Below are 16455 nucleotides of genomic sequence, written 5' to 3' on the forward strand. Positions count from 1 at the left end.
TCAATCAATCAACAACTTTATTAATGAGACAAGAAACAAAACAAAAAGTAAGGCTGCAAGTAACAACCACCCTCCTTAACGACTACAGAAAGTCCAAGAAGAATAAAAGATCAAACTAATTATAACAAACCAATTTAAAATAGAAGTCCTTGAAATTCACCCCACAATGAAAAGCAACCAAGCTCTCGACCGCTTGTTCTTTGCATAATGTGTGTGGAAGTACAGCTGCAGACACAGGTGCTGTGTGAATGGCATTGGCCCGGCATTAATCTGTAACCAAGAGTCTGGTATTAAAGTTCAGACACAGGTTGAAGTGTGTTCAGTTCCTCATGTGAGTCTGTGTGACGGGGCTGAAAACACAAACACTTGTTGAGCTGCAAAAGGGATCAAGCCATCACACGTCAGGTGATTTGGGGTGATTAGGGGTCACACCTCCAGGCACCGCCACTTTGCAACTTCACACTAATCCAACACACACGCAAACATGCAATACCATGGCGAAAAAATCATAACAAAAGGGACACACATTCAAGTGGTGAAAGATTTATGTGGGTTACAAGTTAAGAGGATTAGTTGAGCTATTAGGAAGATTATATCAAGTCTACTATGGCACCTACATAAATCATAAACATCTCAGAGATGGCCTAATTCACACATGTAAGATGTGTTTGAGTGAGAAAAACTGAACATCTTGAAGTGTTTATCCATTCCAAATGGCCAATGACAGAAGAAAAAAAAACCTGATGGTGTTAAGCAGTGATGGAGGAGGGAGAAACAACAACAGCCACATGGGCTACCCCACACCTGTCCCCTCTTAAAGTTTGACTGGGAGGGACCACCAGCTCCCAGAAGCCACTTCTCCCCTCTAGAGCTCCACTGGCCCTATAGCTGTCACTCCTGGTTTGTGCAGCACTGTGTATTACATGTGATAAGTCAGCCTTTTCTGGAGCACGAGTGCATGGGGAGCAATGTGAATGGGTCAGTGCACCTCACACACCCTTCTGCGCTCCATCAAACGCCCAGCATGGAGCCTCCCTGTATTCTCAGACAGCCTATACTCAGCCCACAGGGATGGGGGTTCCAGGGGAGTGAGCGGCACTGTAGGTGGGGGTCACTCTGGCACATAAAGGAGGTTGAAAGTGGAGCGGACTGGTTGGAGGACTTGCTTTCAAACAAGCTAACTCTTCACTTCCCATGCTTTTTCTTCCCCTCCCTCTCTCATATAGATTTTTACTGCAGAACCCATCTGTCATCACACACATAGTTACAGGATGATTAATACTGCCCGAGAAATATGTCTGTCAGCACCTTGATCATTATATAAAACCACAATGTTTGTTGCAACTGGAATGAGAAATAGTCACATTAGACATGCAAGCGGTGTTAAAGAGAAACTGAACCAAATCCACACACTATGGTTCAGTTTACTCTTGAAGGTGTGGGAAGGACCACTTAAGGTGTGAAAATGGAGATTTTATTACCTCAGCTAAGGAGGTTATGTTTTCGGCTCTTTTTGTTTATTTCTCAGCCGGATTACAAAAATATTACTGGCCCGAGTTTCATGAGATTCAGTGGAAAGTTGTAGCATGGGCCATGGAGGAAACCAATACATTTTGTTATGTATCTGAATCCCAGGGCGGATACACACATTATGTTTTACTTATGGAAATGGCCTTGGCAACGGTTTGCGTTCTACAAGTTGCCTTCAGGTTTATTTTATGGCCTGATGAGCTGGGTTTAAAGGCTACTAATAGCAGGGTCATGCAATGTAAAGGTTAATGGCAGTTACCAGGCAGGGGAAGGCTAACACAATATGCTATTGAGTTGTGTGAAATGGGTTATCCAGCAACTTTTCCAAACTAGATCTATAATCGGACTGAAAGTCAGGTTATCTCAGCCTCTTCAGCTTTGATTTGTACCACTCTTCCTTATTGTTCTCTTGCAGCTGTGCATAAAAAATGATTCTTTGCGATGTGAAGGATGGCCTGTAAGTCTGCCACATATATGCTAGCCAACTTGTTTCAGCAAAGCCAACCACTTGTCATCAGGATGTCACCTAGCTTGCTCAGCAAACAGAAGGACGAGCGTGCTAAATGAACCAAAACATACATGGTGTCCAGTTTTCTTAATTGCTTCTTCTCTATCTAAATATTTAATCTTCACATAAACACTATGAGAAGTTGTGACACACATTGTACTTCAGTATTGAAAGCACCTATTCACTTGTCATGGTGGCACATGTAAAGATAACATTTCTGCCGGCACTGTGTTTTTTTTATGGTGTTACACTCCGGGCATAATCTTTTAGAACAGTGGGCATTAAATCAAGATGTTAGACAGACTATGAGGGAGATATAGGGTGAAGTTTAGCTGTGAGATTATTTTCAATTTGTTTTGCAGACTCTGTATCCCCCACACTCAGCCCTCCAGCAGTCACAGATCAATTAATGCAGCGTGCTTGTTTGTAATAATCTGTCTCCATTTCATAAGGAAAACATTTTCTTATGAAATTGAGACCTTACGATAATACTAGCAGTAGAGTTTTAATGCACCATGAAAATGAGCCACGTTTTTAATTTCAGAAGAGGACTTTACAGGAGCAAACGCACCTTTCATCATACAGCAGGAGGAACCCGATGGATGACTGTGAAAAATCACCGCTAACCTGAGAAACAAAAAGCCATGGCGGAACACAGATGATGAAATTACTTTGAGCGGAGATGGAATGCGTATCATGAGCGATGCTTCAGCCAGGACCAAACTGACCCCCAGCTCTGTGAAATTAGCGGGATTTTCAGCAGCTCAGAGTTAAAACTGCTGTCATAGAATCCTGAAAAGCAGTTTATTACCGTGGCAACACAGCTGTCTGCCCCAGATGGTCCAATGGGATTGCAAGAGTTCAGAACGTGTGACACCATCTTCATCATCCAGCTAGACAAAGATGTTCTTCCCCTCATTACTGAGTTCTTGAAAACAATGTCACACTGTAGTGCCATGGAGAACTAGTGTGGCAAACTGCTCTTGGATTACTGTCATAAGCAATCATTTCATTTCAAATGTCAGTCGGTCTAATAAGGTGTATTCTTTTTGTTATATGTTTGTAGTTCCTTTTATTGTTGCACTGTCCCTTTGCTGCTGTAACACTGTATGTTTCAACATTGTAGGACCAATAAATTAATCTTAACTTGTCTGATGCAACATCTTCAGATTGTTTGTTTTTATCCTTCAAACTGCGTTAAAGCTCAAATATATTGAGTTATTTACAGTACAATAATAAGATGAAGAAGAAGACTTACTTATTAATCAAATATGTAAGTAAATTACTTTGTCTCCTCTGTTGTGTTTTTACACACCTTACAGACACAAAGGCTTAATGGATAAACCTGCACAAAGAGAAACACATGCAGGTGGCAGAGCAAACCCTAACCCAGCAGTTTGGAGTTTGGTGCCTTGCTCAAGGGCTACCCGGCAGTGCCCAGGAGTCAAATCTCTCCAGCTACCAGCCCACACTCCGTATTATTATTCTTTTGGTCTGATCGGGACGTGAACCAACGACCCTTCGGTTCCCAGGCCAACTCCCTACAGACCATAAATTATTTGTAATATCCCATTAATCATTTATTTGATGCTTTAGCCATGGGACACAGGTATCCCCCAGCAGCAATCTGATCATTCTCTTATTTGTATTTCATTCATAGGAATACTCCTATAAACATTATGAAGGCATTATGCCTAATTAACATTTAGTCATGTAACTCAATTATTTATTAAGAGTATGTATCCATCTAAATACAGACACCCTTATTCACATAAGAATTTAAAACAATCTATTTCATCCACTGTTATATATATATAATGACAATATATATTGTGAGATCTCACACACCCACAGCACAGTCTCAGCCCTCGGGGAAAAGAAAGACCCTGATGAATATTCAAGATTCACACAATAGTAAGGCCAAACCACTCTGCTGAGATTGACGCTTTGAAGTGTCAGAGAATGCTGAGTGGGAAGAAAAACGTCATTCACAAGGAGTGAAAAGACTGTCACAGCAAGATTCAACCTCCCGCTGTCTGTCACGCTCTGATTCTCTCACTCCGTCTGTCTCACTGTCTCTTTCCTTCATGATGTGACCACATAGTGAGATGTTGAAACATCATCTTAATTTATAATAATAATAATAATTTGTTTCTGCCAATACAATCTTGTTGTAGCCAGAACAACTTATTTGAAAGTAGGAATGCTTGAGTTATATCCGTCTTGCATAATTAAAGTGATTGCACATTACTCAAAAACTAATATGAACAGAAACTTCTCCCATAAAATGGTATCACTGTTTAATTCAGGATGTGACCTGTCTGACGGGAGAAAGAAATGCTTGTAAACTCTGTGTTCCAGAGACGCGAGAGAACACAATGTATCTGCACACTTGGATTTATAGCATTCAGACATGCATAAAGATGCTCAGTGTGCAGGTAGTAATTAAGTTTGTTGCAACAGCCCAGTTTCTGTAAGCCAATTATCTGTGTCAGGTTGTAAATGTCAAAGCTTTTGTGATCCCCATAAACAATTCAGTTAAACATTGCGTCTAGCCCGTCAAGAAAACTGAACCCTGACATGGCATGTAAAGCAGCTTTGCACTTTGTATTCTATAATAAGCACATACATTTCCACACCCACAGTAATAAATGCATGGGACATGAAGCAACACTGCAATCATGATACAGGTAATTCTTTATCACAATGTCTTTAAAACCCCATTAAGAAACATTAAATGATTAATGATGATTCATGTTTTGGTGAACCCAATAACAATATTTAATAACTGACAACATTTTGCTTCATGACATTGACACACAAATCCTGTAAATCAAATAATACAAAGAAGTCCAGCATATTCATTCACAGGACTGCACGTAATCTGTGATTTGGAAAGGGATAATATTTATACATCTCTGCCAGTAGACACATCTTTATCCTCACCCAAGCTATATTTTCATGTTCCACAAGTGACTCAATTCACACATAGCTCTTCATAACCCAACAAAGACTTTATCCATCATGCAGACTCTGCTCTTCAGAATGTTCCCCACTATCCAGGACAAATCACTGGACCTTTATCTGCTTACTAACTTCAAAGACACTTCAAGAACGCACACAGCTCTGCTCTTTGATGGGCTTTCCTAAAATCAAATCAAAATCAAGGAATCTGTAATGTTCAAACCAGCACTTCTGAAGCAGTAAAATTACGTCCATTTATAGCTTGAAGTTACTTTTTTGGACTGGTTAACTTTTTGGGAAAGTCAGTAAATCCATCCGTCATTGGCTTACAGTTTACAGTGTAAATGGTGTGGGTGGACAAATCCTGCATTTATGAATTGTCAAAAGCAGCTTTGCTGTGGCTGAGACTTATAATTATAACATCTCCAGAAACTATTCTATAACACAGGCTTTGTTTGCAGAACAAGAACAGACAGACGTATTGCCTTGCAAATCACAACAAAACCCATTATATTACATTTTAAACATTATACAGAAGTTATGTGGACTGTTTTTGAATTGATATACTAGTTGTCATTGTGCAAATGCAAATGTATAATTTCTCTACATAATTGTATTCCGTTTGTGAAATACCACTGAAAAGAGTCTTGTATTAAACAACAAGTAGTGATCAAATATCAGTTAAGCTGCAAATGAGCTGATCAAATATCCTCACACACTATACTTGTCTTTATCCCCAGTGAGGTAGCTTCAGTATGAGAAGCTAATCAAATCACTCGGAGGGAACAATGTTTTAATCTCTTAATATTTGACTACTGAAGCCAACTGAAAGGCTGATATTACGACAAAGCACAAGGCCGTTCCTGTGGACCTGCTGGTGACTGCAGCTGAAACACCTGTGGCTCAGGTTTCACCCATGGGCACCTGTGGTTACAAAACAGCCACACAAGCATACAGATGGATTCCATGTAAAGAAGTGTCTGTCTGGCTCTGGAGGTGGCGTTAAGAAAGTGCTCTGTGATTTTCCGCAGCCGGGGCAAACACATGAACCGGCCAAGAACAGCAGAATGAAGTCCTTCCACTCTCTCTCACTTCCTCTCTGAGTCTCTCTATCACTGAAGGTCACTGGGCCAGCTCTTGCTGGATATCTAACTTTTTGTTCTTCTATCAGCAGGCCTGGCTGAAAGTGGACTGTGCTTCAGTTATTTCCCCCACAGCCCTGCTCCTATTTATTTTCTGACCAATTGATCACTGTGTTCTGGCTCTTACGTTATAGTGCTCACATTGCAATTATCCACAAAACAAATAAAACTGTGTGTTAAAATAATACTGTGTGGAAGTGTGTAAGCCAATAATTAATCATTCTGAACTGCTTGGTGACGAAGACAGTTTCGTGAAGCAAAAGCATGCAAGTAATATTTACAATTTTGGCCACATAACGTAAATATATTTAACCATACGGTAAGTTTCAGTTCAGCAATACACTTCTTCTTAGCATTTAATAACAGTTAAGCTGGTTGCATTGATTGACATAACATGACAGAAAATCTATTTAGACACCCATAAAATCAGACCTCCCAAAGAAACTTTATTAAGCAGGAATTGGGAAACTGAGGCTCTTCTTGCCAAGTCAACCAGGAGCATTTAATGAAGGGATTGTTGCAGAGTGTCCGCTGGGCTGCGTCGGGCAGACACCGCTAACCAAAGGGTTTAATTAAGGGGTTCCTCTGACGGTCAGACGAAGTAGACAGCAGGGGTCAAGACGCTGGCCCACAAACTGGCTGTGACCCTCACACCTGCCTGGTTACATTACACTGCTACATGTCGGTGCACAGCAGACACGCTCACACCGACACATCATTACTGAACTGCAACTTTACCACACACACTGAAACAGAATTGCAGAAACGAGACGGAAAAAGACCTGCAGGTGAATTATGCTGGGGTGTAGAGTGCAGAGCAGTATCATCTTATGTGTTAAAATCTGAATAAAAAAATATTAATCTGAAGCATCACAAAAGTTGAAATTAATTTGTACCTCTTTTTCAAAGTAAAAGTAGTTTTAGGGGAATACAAATTGTGACATGAAATTGCATTTCTTTTTGAGAGAAAATGTGTGAACATTTAGACAACTTACTGAAAATGTTCAAGGTAGAATTTCCAAGTCAGTACCAACGCCTGCAATCTATAATCAACGTATTGCTAATTTTACATCCTTACATATCTTGGTATGGAAGTGTAGGGGTCAACCTTTGAAACAATATTAATATTAATATTGTTAATTGAGCTGGTAACTATGATCACATGACTCCTTTTGTTAAAACAACTTAACTAAGCATGTTCATGGTGTTTTGACTTAGTTACTGGCGTTACATGTAAACCTTGACATTAAACCACAAAATAAAGCTGGCAGGCTGCTTAGGGGCCCCATGTATGAGTGTGTCAAAGGTTCATGCCCTCCCTCCACTGTTTACACTGCAAAAACAAGGAGATCACCCAGTGTGAGCTATTGCCCTGCCACTATTACAAGACGGATTTCTACAGAGTTGCTCCACCTGTCTCCTGCTCCAATTAGTCCTGCAAGCCACTGAAGTGATAAATAACCAGCAGGGAGGGAAGCGACAGGACAGCAATAGGGTCAAAGATATGGAACAATGCAATAAAGAGCATGAAATGGAGGATGAGCCGAGACACTTGTTTAGGTTCTCTATAGGTTTCAGTTTAAAAGACAGCATATATAAAGGAACAGAGGAGAAATCATAAGGGGGAAGTTAAGATGTCCCACTTTAGACCTTTCAGTATGAAGCAAGTCACCCAGAGCGCTCGCTTCCTCTAAGGTTCACAGGAGGCTGTAATTATGGGAAACTGGTCGTGTATTTACTATATCACATGCTCTTTAACAAGCACTAATTGTGTGTGTGTGTGTGTGCACTCAGCGCGTGTAGGAATGTCGTACCAAAGCTGCAGGAAATGTTTAATGAAGAGAGCAGCTTGGACGACATGGTTTGTGTCAAATCTGTCAAAAACAATATAAACCGGAAAGTGTGAATCAAGATGTGACTGGGACAGGCTGAGAAGGGGAAGAGGGTGCTCACTAAATGGTCAGCTTTTAATACTTGTTTTTGTCACGAGAGCTATGAAAATATTTTGAAAGAGATCTACAGTAGTTGGTGGGTTAGTAAAAATACATTTGAATGTCTAATAAATTGTATTCAGATTGTATTTCTCAAAAAAAGGAAGATCGAAAATGAGAATACACAATTAAAAAAAAGGAGTTTTTCACATAAATGATCATTTGTATGTCACTTTCACCACTTTAGATTTCACAATAAACAGAACCAATAACATCAATTGCTGTCAATGCAGATAAATACAGGTTGACAGAAACATTGTCAATGAGTTCTTCTTACTTTGCAAGTTAATTCATGCCTATTTGGTTGGAGTGTTTAGGGAGTAAATAAAGCGTCTTTAAAACACAAAATCATATGTTATAAATGCCTTTTAAATCATTAGCATTTGATTAATATATTAGCTCAAGTCCACAGATGTACAGCAAACAAGTCAATTGACTCCATTTACACCACATCTTGAGAAATAAAAACCCTTTATGTTATTCATCAGGGCTTTTCCCACACTGGAGCCTTTTTAACATTCCCTGGCCCTTAGCAATGCATGCAGAAATGGACAAAGCCCAACCCTGGGATCAGCTATTGGACTTCATTAATGCACCTCTCTACGGACTAGTTGACACAGACAGGTGGGGTTTAAATGGCAAACTAACCACCCATAGATGCCCCCAGAAAGACTCTGTTCATTAACACAGACGCTCCTAGCAATTGTGGTTAATGGGGCTTGGATATATTTAGTTTTACAGCATTATAATTCAGAGGGAATTAATAGAAGTGGCCGGTCCATTGCCTCTGGTCAAACTACCTGCCCTGTGTTGTTGGAGTGGGATTGAGGGCGAGAGCAGGAGGGGGTGTATATTTTCCATGTGCACCCACACCCCTCCCTTGGCTGTAATGCTCAAAGCTCTTTTGTGTGTTTATGAGTGGTGTGAAGGCTCCAGTGATACAGCACACACTTCAGATCTCTGACTGCATGGTCAAAAGCAACTTTCCATGGCAGATTTATACTAAGAGAGGGGATTAATAACTGCCAGGAAACTTTAAGGTGATTTGTCAATTCAGAAAAAGTCAGATGGTGTAAAGATTTTCTGAATATACCCACTTGAGGATCAATCTAAATTCAAACTTAGACAGCAGTCAAAGACAATGGAACAAGAGAGAGATACAATTACTATAAATGCACATACCAAGCACATGACTGCCACTTATTAAATTAAGATAGTGCCTAAATGGCTAAATTAAATGAGGTGTTAGGTTTCAGTATTAACAAGGATACGCAGTAGTCTTACAGCTCTTGATACTAAAGGTCCCATTTCCATGTTGGAGGCAATCAAGCCGTGACCTTTTGCCAAAATGTATTGTTTTTTATCTGTGACTTATATATAAGTAGTTATATGTGTTTTTATGCTAGCAAACTTAACCACAATTTATGTGCAACAGGGTAATGTTTTATTCCTTATATAAGCAAGGACCAACAGAATATTTACTCAGGCAAGGACATGCTTCAGCTCAAGGCAAGGCAAGTTTATTTATATAGCAACTTTCAACACAAGGCAATTCAAAGTGCTTTACAAAAAATGAAAGACATTAAGAAAATGGCATTTAAAATCAGTCATTAAAAAGAAAAGATAATAAAATAAACATTAAAAGAAAAAATACATGGATAAAAGTTACAGTGCAGTTTAAGATGTGAATAGTTCAATTAAAAGCAGCGGCAAAAAGAAAAGTCTTTAGTCTGGATTTAAAAGTAGTCAGAGTTGCAGCAGACCTGCAGGTTTCTGGGAGTTTGTTCCAGATATTTGGAGCATAATAACTGAACGCTGCTTTTCCATGTTTAGTTCTGACTCTGGGGACAGAAAGCTGACCAGTCCCTGAAGACCTGAGAGATCTGGATGGTTCATAATTTAGCAGTAGGTCAGAAATGTATTTTGGGCCTAAACCATTCAAAGCTTTATAAACCAGCAGCAGTATTTAGAAATCTATTCTTTGACACACAGGAAGCCAGTGTAAAGACTTCAGAACAGGAGTGATGTGATCCACTTTCTTAGTGTTAGTGAGGACTCGAGCAGCAGCGTTCTGAATTAGCTGCAGCTTTCTAATAGATTTTTTAGTGAGACCTGTGAAGACACCATTACAGTAGTGGAGTCTACTGAAGATAAAAGCATGGACAAGTTTTTCCAAATCCTGCTGTGACATTAGTCTTTTAATCCTAGATATATTCTTTAGGTGATAGTAGGCTGATTTAGTAACTGTTTTAATGTGACTGTTGAAACTCAGGTCAGAGTCCATGACTACACCTAGATTTCTGGCTTTATCTGTTGTTTTGAACATTGCAGACTGAAGCTCAGCGCTAACTTTTATACGTTCTGCCTTGGCTCCAAAAACCATTACCTCAGTTTTATCTTTGTTTAATTGGAGAAAGTTCTGACACATCCAGTCATTGATTTGTTCAATGCACTTACTCAGTGTTTGAATTGGAGCATAGTCTCCTGGTGAAAATGTTACGTAAATGTATGTGTGTTATCCGCATAGCTATGGTAACTTATTTTGTTGTTTTTCACTGAGCCAGTGGTAGCATGTAGATGTTAAAGAGAAGAGGCCCCAAGATGGAGCCTTGAGGGACCCCACGTCATATTTGTCAACTCAGATGTAGGGGTGGGCGATATGATGATATATCTCTTCGAGACAATATTAGGTCTCCACGATATGCCTTTTCAGAGATATCATATATATATCGTGATACAGAGAGTCACTCAGTCATAGAATGTGCACTCACTGTGAGTGCACATTCTATGATTTGCAGTTATATACCTTAATTTATACTTCTGTAGTACGACGGTTTCGTTTGCCAAAAAATAACAGATCTACAAGCTAACAACGCGTCTCGACCGCACCGCAGTGACCTCATTGCTTGCTTGAAGGTCTGTTGTGTTGATCACACGCTCCCAAAGTACCCGCCCCCTTTCTTCTTGGCAGCGAGGGAAACGACACTGTTGGCAGTCTGCACACACAGCAATAATGGACGGAGATTCAGATGTAGAAGAATTAGTCCCCAAAAAGAACTGTGGTATGTGGTATTGAACTATTTTGGATTTTACACAACAGACACGGACCAAACAAACGTAATTTGCAAAATTTGCAAAAACGAAAATTGAAAGCGACAGATGGCAACACGTCGGGTTTACGAGACCACCTCAAACACAAGCACCAGAAAGAGTATGCAGAGTCTGTAAGAGTGCAAGGTCCCCCGCGTGTAAATGCACAATCTACCGCAGCGACTGCACAAGTACGACCAAAACAAACCACCATAACGCAGGCATTTGATAAAGGGGCTCCTTATGAAAAGACTAGCAAACGGTGGAAAGACATAACTGACGCGGTGGCGTTTTATGTGACCAAGGATATGCATCCAATAAAGAGCGTGGAAAACAAAGGTTTAAAAAAAACTATTTAAAAAAACAACTGATGTGAAAGACATGCTCTAAAGCTGTCTAGTCAGGATTCACAGTATTGCATTTCATTTATTGTCTTGGTTGATTCTGTTGGCTTATATTTTATTTTATCAATAAGGTATTTATATTGTTTTTCCCTTTTGAAACAGATGTTCAGTTATGCTAAAGTCTTTGATTGCACTTCAAGTCTAAAGTTTACATTTTAATTGTTTGGCACTGACTTTTCCTCATTGATGTTTTATGTTTTACTTAGTTATGTTTTACTCTACTTTTCATGTTTATTGATGTTACATCACTGCTAGTGCTACCTAAAACAGAAAGTACATTTTTATACTGAGAAACTGTGCCTTGAATATTTTATTTTATTTAGCAAGAGAGTGCACTTTACTTGGTGAAGAAACCAGTGTTAACGTTTGTTGTGTAGGGTGTAGGCCTACCTACTTGAACACTGAGGAAGCCATATCAAAATTCCTGTTGAATTGTTCATTCAGGGATTCATTGCAGAATTAAAACCAGCTTGAAATGGTATTTTGGTCTGTTACTCAGTTTCATTTGAGTTTGTGTTAACTTGTAGGTGGTTGTACTGTTAAGTAACTTGAAAAATAACCATAATAACCGACATGAACAAATATTGTGATAAATATCGTCTATCGTGATACTGCTTGAAAAATATCATGATATTATATTTTTCAATATCGCCCACCCCTACTCAGATGTGTATTTACCGATAGAAACAAAGTTGTTTCTGTCCTTTAAGTAGGATTCAAACCAATTTAGAACTGTTTCCGAAAGTCCCACACAGTTTTCTAGTCGGTCGAGTAATATGTTGTGGTCAACAGTGTCAAACGCAGCACTGAGATCTAATAATACTAACACTGAAGTTCTGCCACTGTCTGTGTTTAAGTGGATGTCATTAAAGACCTTTACAAGAGCAGTCTCAGTGCTGTGGTTTGGACGAAAGCCTGACTGGAACACATCGAAATAACTATTTAAATGCAAGAAATTACTCAACTGTTGAAAAACAACTTTTTCAATGATTTTACCTAGAAATGGGAGGTTTGATATGGGCCTGTAATTGTTCATTACTGAAGCATCTAGATTATTCTTTTTTAAGAGTGGTTTAATGACTGCAGTTTTCAGGGCCTGTGGAAAAATACCTGAGTGAAGAGATGTGTTTACTATATGAAGTAGATCTGAGGCCATGCAAGGCAAAACATCTTTGAAAAATCCTGTTGGAATAATATCAAGGCAGCAAGAGGAGGATTTCAGAAGTTGAATAATGTCCTCTAGGTTTTTATCATTAATCTGATGGAATTGTGTCATGGTGTTTTAATTGATGTTAGGTGGACATAGGGACAACACATTTGCTGTTCCTGATGCGGGTTATTTTGCATTTGTTTTATGATCATGATTTATGTTTGTTTCTTTTAAATCCAAGTAAAACGTTTAACAGAGCTACATACAAATATAATTGTTATCTGTCAGCAAAAACTGTGTGTATGATGAACAACATGTTTCGATTAATTATCCACAACAATATTTTGACTGAATGCTTTGAGGGAAGTGTGGCACAATTTGAAGGTGCTGCAAAATTGCAGAATGTCTTCTCCAAGGGGAATATGTATTGGATGTATAATGGATTTGCAACAGAGGTACCCATAAGCTGTTACTCTGCTCATTACAGATAAACAGTGATGACAATAATCACCATAAAAATGTAACGGTTGTCCATATCCAATCTGAACTTCAACAGATATGAATGAAGGAATAACATAAAACTTAAACATTGCCGTCCTTATCAGCAACACTGTTTTCCAGCAGGGAAAATCTAAATCCTGCATGACCAGGTTTTATTTTGGAAGCATAAACTGCTGTTTAATTGTGTTGAATAGACTTTTAAAGACATTACAGATTGTTTCTTACATGCAAATGGCTTTCAGATGAGTCAAAGTTATACACAGTGTACAAATAAACACCAACCTATCTATACAATGATACAGTACACTTCAATTGTGTATAATTGCTCACAGTTTACAAATCAATTATCTGGAGTTTGTATGAAGTCAAATGAAGGTTAAGTGTGAAGTGTGAGGGAATCAATCAATAACAACACTCAGCAAACAGATGATATTCACTATATTTTGTTCATTAATCCAACATGTTGCTCTGCCTCCTTGCACTAATGGGAATGCTCATGTTAATCCCTCAACTCAAACAAAAGCAGATGAGATAAGCTTTGTCTTTCTCTTTCTTTTCCTCCAGAGTCTGATCCCCAGGCTGAAGCGAAACCCAGGAGCCTTGCAGTCTTGGCCAGGAAACCCCGTCTCTGGTTGGCTGACCCTGAGATCATTTGTCAATCAGCCGCCCTTTCCTTTAATTAGGAGCAACAGCCCAACCGCTTGTGTTGAGCCTCAGCAGAAACATGTCATTCAGTGGGAAAAACAAGTTGGTTTCTGCTTCTCTGGCTGTATTCCCTCCTTTTGATGCTGCATTGCATATTTAAACTGCACAAAAGACTTTCTGCAGATGACAATAAACGTGTCCGTAACTAAATATTTATTATGTTAAGCTCCACATTTGTTTTTGAGGTAAAATGATGTATTCTTTAAATCTAGCATTATTTAAAATGTTTGTATTGTCAGTGTGGAAAACACAATAGACATGCTTGATGAAAGTGATGGACTGTCTGTGAGGGTAGAGACTTTGTCTGAAATGTTCACATCTGTGTAAAATTACTGAGCCTTTTGGATGTAAATCATGAGCAGTGGTGTGGGAATTACCAGAAGAATCATGCAATCCATGCGCAAGAGGAAACATCACACAGCGGCTTCTTGTCTTGTTGGCTTGAATTCAATATTTAACGATATATGGTAAAAACTAATTATATGTTGTCCTACACACTGTATTTCATCTAGAATGTGATAACTGTAGGTATAAATACATTATCTAAATCACAAACTATTCCACACACTAAGTAAAGTTAAAAACATGTCACTTTGTTATTCAAATGCAAACATAGGCATCCTCAGATACTACTTTTTCTTTACAAATAACTTTCAAATTCGAACCAATATTCATTTTTGTAACTATGGTTGTGCAAATTGTGTTGTGAGAAAGTGTATTGCTCTCATTCCATCAGAAATAGCTTATTCAATGGCATCCAGACATACATTATTATGCATTCTAGTCCATGCAAATCTCTTTCCCCGGAAATCCGAGCACATTAGATACGGAGCTATCAGTCGCCTTTCCCCCCGACGTTGTTGTTTGCTCTCATCCAATGATAGCACAATGAAAACACAGGAAGCAGCTGAGAGCAATGGGCCTGCGATCGATGCCTCTGTGTCAGACTGTAAGCTAGGTGATATCTTAACGCTACCCTCCTCACTTCTCACCCCCTCTTTCCCTCCAACAGGCCGTCAAATCTCCCTCTACCGCTAATGTATCTGAATGCAGAGTCATCTAGGGCCGACTCGCAGCAGTCGATAAATACTGGAAATGCTATCCATCTCTGAAACATCACTCCTTCACTTACTGTAAGTGTGCATCACTGTGGGCACTATCCCCATATGCTGACAGGGAGGAAGACAACACCAGGCGGCCCGGCTCTGACCGAGCATCACCAGATGAAACCACAGACATAGTTTTCACTACTAAAATTGCATCAAACAGACAGCGTGTCTGAATTGGGCCCTTGATTGTAAAATATGAGCTGCTGTTTCAAATAATTCTAATAATAACTGAAGTAAAATGCAAGTTTTTCCTCATATCCTCTAAAAACTGCAACATCTCTCAGCTTCAATTTTTGGATGTACAGTATTACTCCTGGGCAACTGACTAACTGAGCGTTCCACCGGCAAGGAGAACTCATTTCCAAATGTAAATAGGAGTCCAGGGGCCTTATTTATAAAAGGGATATACGCTCAAAAAAAATGGCGTACGCCAGTTTCTACGCAATGTTTGCGATTTATAAAATACTAACTTGACGGGAAAATGTGCGGTCCTCCACGCAAACTCTAACCCATGCGTACGCACTAAGCACAAACACGGGAGGGACGAGAAACTGCGACACCGTTGGCAGAAGGAAGAATGGAGAGAAATATGTGGAAATAATACCATAAACAAAATGTTACCTCTCATTTATCATATATGAAGAATTCATTTTCAAACATTGATTAAAGCCAATCTTAAAATGATTAAACAAACGCCTGTTTGAGACTCCTCAGTGCACACAAAAATATAACTTGGAGAAATAAATAAATACGAATATGTTATTTAAAACCACCTTGAATATGTTGTGTTAATGTTATGAAATGTTTTCTCATAAATGATGCGGTAAGCAGGAGGACAGAATTACGTCTAAACTGACGCCGTTTTGCATTTCTATAGGTTGTAGATACGAGCATGATTTTATATACTATCACGTTTAATCGTGTTTTATGCCGTTTGCCAAGACTTGATAAGTCGCTCGGAAAACACAGGAGGTATGGAAACTAGGAACACCATGTGGTTAATTGTACAGCTAATATAACACAACACATTAGTTGAAATTTCGAGGCTGCACATGGGTAGACTTCGCGTCCTTAAAATCCCCACAATGCTTTGCGCACGGACCAATTTCAAAAACCCTTGCGGAGAATGGCTGAACTGACGCAGCACACATTTAAATGTAAGTATGTAGTGGCGTAGAACATGTGTGGGTAAATATGTTACTTTGTTACATTTGTTATCACCAAAAAATGTGTTCCGTGAAAGTAAAGCAAGTTCATAATTAGATAGACATCGTGAGGTATTTATTTTCGGTACAGTTTATGTTGAAACCGTTAGAGAGAGTGGCACACTTGTTAGCCTGTTCCATTCTTCTTTGTTTTCC

General features: G+C 39.2%; 1 protein-coding gene across 2 annotated transcripts in view; it reads right to left on the bottom strand.

The window, feature by feature from the left end:
• The window catches only part of bmpr1bb (bone morphogenetic protein receptor, type IBb), a 52020-nt gene that overhangs the window by 18108 nt on the left and 17457 nt on the right, over nt 1-16455 (bottom strand). The gene's annotated exons all lie outside the window — the stretch shown is intronic.

Source organism: Gymnodraco acuticeps, unplaced genomic scaffold, assembly GCF_902827175.1.
Source record: "Gymnodraco acuticeps unplaced genomic scaffold, fGymAcu1.1, whole genome shotgun sequence".
In the NCBI taxonomy this organism is placed as follows: Eukaryota; Metazoa; Chordata; class Actinopteri; order Perciformes; family Bathydraconidae; genus Gymnodraco; species Gymnodraco acuticeps.